Source organism: Thamnophis sirtalis, unplaced genomic scaffold, assembly GCF_051295495.1.
Source record: "Thamnophis sirtalis isolate CommonGarterSnake01/CBP01778 unplaced genomic scaffold, rThaSir2_p1.2 scaffold_14, whole genome shotgun sequence".
Classification (NCBI taxonomy): Eukaryota; Metazoa; Chordata; class Lepidosauria; order Squamata; family Natricidae; genus Thamnophis; species Thamnophis sirtalis.
In genome coordinates, this window is record NW_028261394.1 from 27,081,384 (window position 1) to 27,092,865 (window position 11,482).

The window sequence follows — 11,482 nt, forward strand, 5'->3', positions numbered from 1 at the left end:
TCCCACCAAAGGTGGTTCCTGTTTTTCTACTTGCATTTTTTACATGCTTTCAAACTGCTAGGTTGGCAGGAGCTGAGGCAAGTAACGGGAGGTCACTCCATTACACTGCACTAGGGATTTGAACCACTGAACTGCTGAGATTTCTGATCAACAAGCTTAACTTCAGAAGTTGTGGAAGCTTCATCACCGGAAGCTTTCAAGGAGACTGGACTGCCATCTGTCAGAGATGGTGTAGGGTCTCCTGCTTGGGCGGGGGGGGGGAGGTTGGACTAGATGACCTACAAGATCCCTTCCAATCAGGGGTGGGTTTCAGGTGGTTCGCGGCGGTCCCCACGAACCGGTTGGTCGGCGAACCCGGAAGTAAGTAACTTCCGGGAACGGCGAAGGATCCACCCGCCCGCCCGCGTTTCTTACCCGGTTTTGACGTGTTCTGCGCTTCCACGCATGCGCAGGACGCATACAGCGCCTGCGCAGTCCTCCAGGAGCAGCTGAAGCATCGCACAGGTGCTAGTATGCATGCGTGCACTGCGTGCGTGCACGAGGACGCCGCCGGCCCCGTTCCAACCGAACTGGTTGTAACGGGGCGAGAAACCCACCCCTGCTTCCAATTCTGTTAATCTGTTATCTGAGCACCAAGTCTCAAGTGGTTTCTAAGTAGAAATAAAACTAGATGCATTATTTTCTTTCATTCAAGCAGTTAATTTGGGCATCTCTGCCAGCTCTGTCAATATTTCCATTCGTTCATTCATTTTGTGGGAGTTAGAATATCTTTCCATTTTTATGCATAAAGCATTCTTGCTGTCATCAGCGTATGTAAGTACCCTCCTCCAGATTTGTTTTTCAAGTCTCTTGTCTAGTGAAAGAAGTGACGTGAATTGAAGAAGGGAAGTGAAAATACAGAGAAAAAATGTTATGGGAAGGGGGCTGAAATTGCATTAAAATTGCAATGGAATATAGCAAGAAGGTTCATTCGCCAGAAGGAGAGGTACATTCCAGAGAAGTAAGAGGTCACGAAGTCCATATGTGAGAAAAACAAGATGAGGGAAACCCCTCATGTGTTCACAGAATACATTTTGTCTGCAGGTGTAAAAATAATGAAGCTGGGAAGAATCACCCCATGACATTCTCAGTTTGGGGCCTGCCTCACCAAAATTATAGAATCATGGAATTGGTGGGCACCCCAGGGACCCTCATACCCAACCTTTTGCAATGGGAGCAAAATCATATGTGGGAGGTTTCTGTCCAGTCTCTTCTAAAAAACTTTCGAAGATGGAGCATCCACAGCTTCCCCGCACGGATGGTTGCACAGAGCTATTGTGAGTTAAATTTGTAATCTTTATGGCTAATGAGACGCAGAAGCTTCAAAACCTCCCAAAGTAAAATTCCAGTGTTTGTTTTTTAGTGAATTTGTTATAATGGGTTGTATTTTCCCCCCTAGATTGTAAAACCAAAAGCCAACGTTCTTTTCCCAGGTAAGACTGATACGTAAATATGAAGGGGAGTGGGGGAAGGGAAGATGGGAAGAAGGGGAGGGGGAAGGAAAGAAAAGAAAGGGAAGGGAAGAAAGAAGAAGGGAAGAGATGAGATGGGAAGAAGGGGAAGGGGAGAAAAGGAAAGGAAAGGAAGATAGAAGAAGGAAAGAGATGGGAGGGGAAGAAGGGGAAGGGGAGAAAAGGAAAGGAAGATAGAAGAAGGGAAGAGATGGGAGGGGAAGAAGGGGAAGGGGAGAAAAGGAAAGGAAGATAGAAGAAGGGAAGAGATGGGAGGGGAAGAAGGGGAAGGGGAGAAAAGGAAAGGAAAGGAAGATAGAAGGAGGGAAGAGATGGAAGGGGAGGGGAAGGGAAGGGAAAGGAAAGAAGGAAAGGAAAGGAACAAAGGAGAAGGGAAGAGATGGGGTGGGAAGAAGGGGAAGGGGAGGGAAAGGAAAGGAAGATAGAAGAAGGGAAGAGATGGGACGGGAGGGGAAGGGGAGGGAAAGGAAAGAAGGAAAGGAAAGGAACAAAGGAGAAGGGAAGAGATGGGGTGGGAAGAAGGGGAAGGGGAGGGAAAGGAAAGGAAGATAGAAGAAGGGAAGAGATGGGACGGGAGGGGAAGGGGAGGGAAAGGAAAGGAAAGAAGGAAAGGAAAGGAAGAAAGAAGAAGGGAAGAGATGGGGTGGGAAGAAAGGGAAGGGGAGAAAAGGAAAGAAGGAAAGAAAAGAAAAGAAAAGAAAAGGGAGAAAGAAGAATGGAAGAGATGGGATGTGAAGAAAGGGAAGGGGAGGAAAGGAAAGGAAGATAGAAGAAGGGAAGAGATGGGATGGGGAGGGGAGGGGAGGGAAAGGAAAGGAAAGAAGGAAAGGAAAGGAAAGGAAGGAAAGGAAGGAAGATAGAAGAAGGAAAGGGATGAGAGGGGAGGGGGGAAAGGGGAAGGAGAGGGAAAGGAAAGGAAGAAAGATGAAGGAAAGAGATGGGATGGGAAGAAAAGGAAGGGAAGAAAAGGAATGAAAGGAAAGGACTGAAGATAGAAGAACGGAAGGGGGGAAGGGAAGGGAAGGTGTAACTGATTCTTCCTGCTCATCCAGGAGAAACCAGTGGAGGGAAAGAGGAAAAGAATATCCATTTATTTCTTATGAAACAACACCCAGGTAGCATATTGCTGCATGGTTCCCCCTCTCTCAGTCTTTCTCGCACCACTGATAAATAGAAAACCAAATAAGAAGAGAAGAAAATAATTTGGGAGCTGGCAAAGCTCAGAACAGAAGCTGGTGGAGAAATGACAGGAGTATTTACTAGAGGCAAGGGAGGTTTCTAGCCTCTTTTCACAAAATATTGTTAGCAAGTTAATTGAAGACCCTGTGGCTCCATTCACCATGCTAAGGATGGTTCCTTATAAGTATAATCTTTATTGTCATTGTACTTAAATACAAGAAAATTGGTTCCATCCTTCCTCCCATCTTGATTCGCTTTGGATGGCTTGTGTGTGACATAAATGCAGCACTTTGGCCTCGTTTGTGGTTCTGTATCTTGTGGTGGCATCTAGCTGACCTTGGCTGAACTCATCTAGGTAGGATTGGACCTGTTCGCACTCAGATGGGAGACTACCTGACACTCCAAAGCTGTAGGTGTCGGGCTTGAAAGCCATTGTGGTAAAGGACCTCAAGCCTTCCACATATTCAAACATAGTCTACTATGGGGAAATGGGAGGAAGGATTGTATGGAGCTTGGAAGATGTGTAGCCAAAATAACATTCTTTCTCAGAAAGTCAAGGTCACCTAGTTCCTAGATTGGACATGTGATGGACTTGTGTGTGTGTGGGGGGGGAAGATCTTGAACTTTCAACTGGGTGGGGAAAACTGGGAAGCTTTCAGATTTGGGTTTTCCCAGATGTGCCAACATGTCTTTCTTAATAAAGTGGAACTTTGAGCAATACTTTGCCTTGGACAGTAGGCCAAACTAGGAAGTCCAAAGGCATCTTAGGAGGTGGCATTGACAAATGGGTTCCACCACAAAACTGCGGACGACAAAATCGCGGTTGACGAAAGCGCGTATGTGACGTCATCACAGCGCGACGAAAAAGATCAAAAAATGTAAAAATAAAGCGAAAACCTTACCCTAACCCCCCCAAACCTAACCCTAAACCTAACCCTAAACCTAACCCTTAACCTAACCCTAAACCTAACCCTAAACCTAACCCTTAACCTAACGAAAAACGTAACGCTAACCCTTAACCTAACGCTAAACGTAACGCTAACGCTCTAAACCTAAACCTAACCCTTAACCTAACCCTAACCCTAACCCTTAACCTAACCCTTACCTTTATGTGAATCGGCTTGCTGTAATTTAATTTTTATTTCAATTTTTCGATCTTTTTCGTCGCGTTGTGATGACGTCACATACGCGATTTCGTCGACCACGCTTTTGTGGAACGCGGTTTTGATGGGTCACGGACAAATGTCCATGTCCACAAACATGTCCATGAAGACACCAGGAGCCAAGCTTGATTTGATGGAGAACCTTACTTGTTATCATGCACTCCTAAATGTATACTTTAATGACCAAGTTAAGATGTTCTGCAAACCAAGCCAAACCAAACCAGATGTTGAGTTATGCCGCTATTAAAAGAGCATAAATGTTTTACATATCAACTTCTCCCTCTTCACATTGCTCTAAACTGCATTCGTACTTTAGATTAAGAGACACATTCCGCTGAAATAAACACACGCTTCTCCCGCCTGGCTTGGTAAGAATCCTATTTTTAAAAGATGAAGAGTTCAGAATTCATCAGTAATTCAGCTTCCTGCTGTCTGGTTCTCTGCGGATGAATCAAGGCAAAATGGATATTCAAAGAACATTTCAAAGCTCTATTTATAGTTTCTCGCAGCAACTAAGAAATGTTGTCTTCTCATTTCTTCTCCTTAGGGAGGTTTGATCTACTATAGACAACCCCATCATGGCCTGTGAAGGTTAAGGTAAAGGTTCCCCTCACACATATGTGCTAGTCATTCCCAACTCTAGGGGGGCGGTGCTCATCTACGTTTCAAAACCAAAGAGCCAGCGCTGTCCAAAGACGTCTCCGTGGTCATGTGGCTGGCATGACTCAATGCTGAAGGCGCACAGAATGCTGTTACTTTCCCACCAATGGTGGTCCCTATTTTTCTACTTGCATTTTTACGTGCTTTCAAACTGCTAGGTTGGCAGAAGCTGGGACAAGTAACGGAAGCTCACTCCATTTCACGATGCTAGGGATTTGAACCGCCGAACTGCCGACCTTTCTGATCGACAAGCTCAGCATCTTAACCACTGAGCCACCGCCTCCCTTATCATGGCCTGTACTTTCTCTTAATCATTCTTCTAAAACTACTGCTTAGTTTCGTCCTTAGAACATTGGCTGGAAGGGACCTTGGAGGTCTTCTAAACCCCTGCTCAAGCAGAAGACTGTATCCCAAGGGTGTCCAACATTAGCAACTTTAAGATTTGTGGACTTCAAATCCCAGAATTCCCTAGGCAACCATGTTGGCTAGTATTCTGGAAGTTGAAGTCCACAGGTCTTCAAATTACCAAGTTGGACACCCCTTATACCCTTCTGAACAAATGACTGTCCAGTCTGTTTTTGAAAACCTCCAGTGATGGAGCAGCACCCACAACTTCTGAAGGTAGGCCACTCCACTGATTAATCCTACAAAGAAACTATGACGTCTTCGGTCTGACCTAAGCGTACTACATAAAATTATCTGCTACAATGTCCTTCCTGTCAATGACTACTTCAGCTTCAACCACAACAATACAGGAGCACACAATAGATACAAACTTCACATAAACTGCTCCAATCTCGATTACAGAAAATACAACTTCAGCAACAGAGTGGTCAACGCCTGGAATGCTCTACCTGACTCTGTGGTTTCTTCCCCAAACCCCCAAAACTTTAACTTCAAGCTGTCTGCTGTTGACCTCACCCCATTCCTAAGAGGTCTGTAAGGGGGCGTGCATAAGCACACCAATGTGCCTTCCATCCCTGTCCTAATGTTCCCTTCTATTTGTATCCATTTCATGTATTCAAAATCATGTTTATACTTATATCTGTTATCTAATACGTGCTTGATGAAATAAATAAATAAAATAATAAAGGAAGGTAGAAGGAACATTAAAACAAATCTAATGGCTAATCAGAACTTGGCCAAAGTTTCCTAAGTCATTGTTGAATATATTGAGAAAAGGGGACAAAGACCAGCATTCAAGAAAAGTAAATGTTTTTTTCTACAATGAATGGCTGTCTTTTCTTTTTAATGCCAGGACTCCCTGGTCTATTAAACTCTCTTTTCTTTCTTTCCATGCTTCTTCAGCCAGACAGTTTAGTTAGCCTAAGGAGTTTAAAAAAAGAAAAAAAAAAGAAAACCCAAATATCTTTTCCAAACCAAACGAAAGAATGCTAAAATTATGTAAGCGTTCATATTTTCCAAATGTCTTCATCACAGAATCACAGATCTGGAAGGAACCTTGGAGGTCTTCTAGTCCAACCTCCTGCCTAAAGCAGGAGTCCTTATACCACCCTGGAAAAATTGTTGTGCAATCTTTTCTTAAAACCCCTCTAACCCTTGAAGTTAGAGATGGTAAAGGGGGCATTGGGGGGAGGTGCAGAAGGAAAACTAGACAATTCAGAGATGGGGAAGCCTCTCAGTGGGTTCTAGTTGCTTCTATTAATATTTCAGTTCGTTCTTACATGATCATTAAGTCTAGTGCCATGGACACCCAATGGATAGGTTTACATTTTAAAAAAAAAATCTAAAGATTAGGAAATGGAACTTGATAGACTCTCCCAAGAAGAAAAAGACTCTATTCCAGAGGTCTTCAAACCTGGCAACTTTAAGACTTCTAGACTTCAATTCCCAGAAGGGACCTTGGAGGAGGTCTAGTCCAATCCCTGCTCAATCAATTAATCAATAAGAATACAGCTGGAAGGGACCTTGGAGATCTTCTAGTCCAACCCCTGCTCAATCAATTAATTAATAAGAATAGAGCTGGAAGGAACCTTGGAGGTCTTTTAGTCCAACCCTTGTTCAATCAATCAGAATAGAACTGGAAGGGACCTTGGAGGTCTACTAGTCCAACCTCCTGCTCAATCAATTAATCAATAAGAATACAGCTGGAAGGGACCTTGGAGGTCTTCCAGTCCAATCCCCTGCACAATCAATCAATCAATCAATCAATCAGAATAGAGCTGGAAGTCCACAAGTCTTAAAGTTGCCAAGTTTGAAGACCTCTGCTCTATTCCATGAAGATAAGCTGGAGGGAGAGTGACTTAAATATGGCTTAATTAATTAGGATGGACTTAAAAAAAAGATATATGTATTGTTAAAAAGCTTTAAGTTAAGTTTTGTATGTATAAAATGAGAATTGTATGTATACACAGGTATGCTTGGGGGGGGGGAGGTTAAGTAATGCTAAACAATATCTTAAAGTTGGTAAAATATTATGGACTAGATTTGAAAATATGAGAATGAATGATGTATTATCCCTCACAGCAAAAAGAAGCTGAGATGGTTAAAATATTTCTTTGGTCCAAATAAGAGATTATATTTAATTTTGTCTCTAGACTGAAATTGCTTCCGGATTTTGTCCTTGCAATGTGGAAATATATATATATGAAACTTTGATTCTGTTTTGGTAAACCAGACAAGCTTATTGCTATAGAAATGGCTTGTAAATACTGTTGTGAAAGAGCAAAAAGTTGTAGTCGTAATGTTTGAGTCAGAGGTTGGTGCCTTTTTTAAATCTCCCATTAAACTATACCAGGGGTGAAATTCAGCAGGTTCTGACAGGTTCTGGAGAACTGGTAGCGGAAATTTTGGAGACCCGGCAAATACCACCTCTGGCTGGCCCAGAGTGGGGAGGGAATGGGGATTTTGCAGTATCCTTCCCCTGGAGTGGGAAGGAAATGGGGATTTTACAGTATCCTTCCCCGGAGTGGGGAGGGAATGGGGATTTTACAGTATCCTTCTCCTGGAGTGGGGTGGCATTTGTTGGTTCTCCGAACTACCCACAATTTCTGCTACCAGTTCTCCAGCGTGACCCGACAAAAGTGCGAACGTCATAAGCGCGCCGACAAAACCGCGGCGCTAAAACCGCGATGTCAAAAGCGCGTCGACAACAGCGCACCGACAACAGCGAGCCGACAGAAGTGCGATTTAAGTTAAGGTAAGGTTTAGGGTTAGGTTTAGGGTTAGGTTTAGGGTTAGGTTTAGGGTTAGGGTTAGGTTTAGGGTTAGGGTTAGGGTTAGGGTTAGGTTTAGGTTTAGGGTTAGGTTTAGGGTTAGGTTTAGGTTTAGGTTTAGGGTTAGGGTTTGCGTTAGGTTACAGCGCGCTTCTGTCGGCGCGCTGTTGTCGGCGCGCTTCAGGGCTCATTCGTCGCTCCTTCGTCGTGCGGTTTTGTCGGCGCGGTTTTGTCACCGCGGTTTAGTGAGGCGCGCTTTTGTCGTTCGCGCATTTGTGGTGGAACCGTTCTCCAGAATCTGTCAGACCCTGCTGGATTTCACCCCTGCTCTAGCGGGACTTGATATACTACAACTCCCATGGTGCTCAGGCATCCTTTGGGCGAGCCATCTGGGAACCATTGGGAATGGTAACCTCTCATTTCTATGGGCGGCCAGTTTGTGGAAGGTTGACCCGAAGTGAGTGATCGAATTGATATGGTGATTTTTGGGTCGTACACAAGATGAAAATGAGCCTTTCGCAATCCAAACCACAAGATCTGTAGTAGAAACAACATTCTCTCCATATAAAAACACAATATTAACCACTTCCTGGCCCAAACATTTTACAAGAGTCAGGCCATCTGGATCTCCAGGGGCTGCTTTTTTCATAGCAGAGATGTCGCTCCTGAGCAATCACCACTTCTGGGCCCTACAAGAGTTTATTTATTTATTATTAATCTCTCATCTTCCATTAAGGAGGCCCTTAATGACACTGTTTAATGGAAGAGACCCAGAGCAGGCCATCCCTGTGAAATCTAGTGGGGTGAGTACAGATAATAGAGGTCGGTGGCCCTTCTGTTCGTTGGCCCTATGCCCCGAAGAGCTTTACTCCTTGGGATAGGAAGACTGTGCGGAGAGTGATGAGGACAGCAGGAAAGATTATTGGGAGTCCACTTCCTTCTCTGCAGGACATGGCATATAAGCCACGCTTGAGTAGGGTTTGCAGGGTTGTCTTGGACGCCACACGGCCTCTCCGCAACCTGTTTTTCTTGTTATCTTCTAGGAGGGGGATTTGCGGTATTTGAAACAGAACAACTAGATTTGGTCAGTTTTGTTCCTTGTAGAACAAACCTTGTGAACTCTCAAGTTTCCTCTTTTCACTATACATTCAAAGTGGACAGTGATTAATACAGCTATATATATAAAAGCGAAATACCACTCACGCATCATTGTGAAATCTCCAGAACCGTAAAGCCTACACACTTGACATTTGGCATGTACTGTATGTTCCTCCTCATTTCTCGTTGCTAAGAAAGGATTTTTCGAAATGACCATGAGGTCATTAGTATCTCTTATATTATTATTAACACACTGTGATGCTAAGGAGTTAGATGTTCTACTCCCCCTCCCCATAACATAGGAGAGGCTTCTGTGGGGCAAGCCTGAGGGAGAGAAGGGGAGAGGGGAGGCCAATTGTAACTACTCATTCAATCTTTAACTGTCAATTTATCAAGCCTGATTACATAGTTCCATAGCAAAGCACGGGTATCCAACCGACTAGTATGAATATATATGTATGGGGGGAGGTATATATATTTTTATATGTATATAGTTGCTATGCATGGGTATGGGTAGATATATACTTTCTTTTGAGAGCAGGCAACAGAATTTCATTTTTAATGTGGGCCAGTGTGTTCACAGTAAAAAGTGGCAATGAAGGTTATCTCCTCTCCTTCTCCTCCTTCTTTGCTCTCCTTCTCTCCTCTGCTCTCCTCCTCTCACCTCTCCTCTCTTCTCTCTCCTTCTCTCTCCTCCTTATTCTCTCTCCTCTCTTTCTCTCTTTCTCCTATTCTCTCTCTTCTCCTTCCTATTCTATCTCTCTCTTCTCCTTCCTATTCTATTCTCTCTCCTCTGCCCTCTCCTTCTCTTCCTCTCCTCCTCTCTCCTCTCTTCCCTATTCCTCCTCTCTTCTGCACTCTCCTCTCCTCCTCCTCCCGCCTCTCACCTCTCCTCTCTTCTTTTCCCTGTTCCATTCTCTCCTCTCCTCCCAAATTCTATTCTCTCTCCTCTGCACTCTCCTCCTCTCATCTCTCCTCTCTTCTCTTCCCTATTCTCACTTTCTCCTCACTATTCTATTCTGTCTCCTCTGAACTCTCCTTCTCCTCACCTCTCTTCTCCTCTCTTCCCTCTCTCTCCTGTCTCCTCTCCTCTGTGCTCTCCCTCTCCTCCTCTCCTCTGTCCTCTCTTCCTCTTCCCTATTCTATCTCTCTCCTCTCCTGATATCTATCTTACTTTACCTCACTTGATGATTCGTACCTTGAATTATATCTAGAAATCCACCGAAGCCAGGACCAAAATGTTTGTCAGGACTGCTAAGCTTCACCAGATGCCAGTCTGCTGTAGACAAGGAGGCTGGGAAGGGAGAATCAAAGCTACTCATAGTGCCGTCCCATGAGAGCTGTTGGCTACTTAAAGGACAAGACATGGAATGCAACAACGTGCAACCCGCCAAGACAGAGATTGTTCCCAAAGCAATTTTAAATTCATTGGACGGAGGGGGGGGGAGGTAACGAGGAAGAAGGAGGAGAAAGGGAAAAGTTATTCAGGATGTTTTTAAAAGGGGAAACTTCGGTTCCAGCTTAATGTTGGGTCTATCCCGGCTTGGTCTTCTAGGAAAGAAAAACTCCCAACTTCTTTTGTAGTGAAATGAATTCTTTTCCTAAAAGCCAAGTGGTTTACGGCAAGGCAAAGCTAGGAACTGACGTTTTCACAGATAAAAGCTACCTGAGTAACTTTAACCAGGGTAGGCTGGATTCGGAAACCAATACCATGTACACCAGTACTGCATTGTGCACTTAGGACTACAACAAAATTCTCAGTTGATCAGTGAGACAGTTGTTAAGTGTGTTTTGCCCCATTTTACAACCTTCCCTGCCACAATTGTTAAGTGAATCCCTGCATAAATTGTTAAATTAGTAACATGGCTGTTAAGTGATTCTGGCTTCCCCATTGACATTGCTTGTCAGAAGGTTGCAAAGGGGGGATCACATGACCCTGGGATGCTGCAACTGTCATAAGTACAAGTCAGTTGCTGAGCATCTGAATTTTGATCGCGTGAGGATGCAGCAAGAGTTGTAACTGTGAAAAACAGCCATAAGTTATTTTCAGTGTTGTAATAACTTTGAATGGTCAGTCAATGAACTGCTGTAAGTCAGGGAGTGCTGACTTACTTATAGTACTCCTTCAGAGATGGTATTCAGCAGGTTCTGACCAGTTCTGGTAGTAGAAATTTTGAGTAGTTCGGAGAACCGGCAAATACCACCTCTGGCTGGCCCTGCCCCCATCTATTCTCTGCCTCCTGAGTCCCAACTGATCGGGAGGGAATGGGGATTTTACAGTATCCTTCCCCTGCAGTGTGGAGGTAATAGAGATTTTGCAGTATCCTTCCCCTGCAGTGGGGAGGGAATGGAGATTTTGCAGTTTCCTTCCCCTGGAATGGGGAGGGAATGGAGATTTTGCAGTATCCTTCCCCTGGAGTGGGGAGGGAATGGAGATTTTGTAGTATCCTTCCCCTGGAGTGGGGAGGGAATGATAATTTTGCAGTATCCTTCTCCTGGAGTGGGGAGGGAATGGAGATTTTGCAGTATCCTTCCCCTTTCATGCCCACCAAGCCACGCCCACCAAGCCATGCGACACCCACCAAGCCACACCCACAGAACTGGTAGTACAAATTTTTGAATCTCACCACTGTACTCCTTGACTGATGACCATTCACTTAGTGACTGTTCAATGTTATGATGATGTTGAAAAATG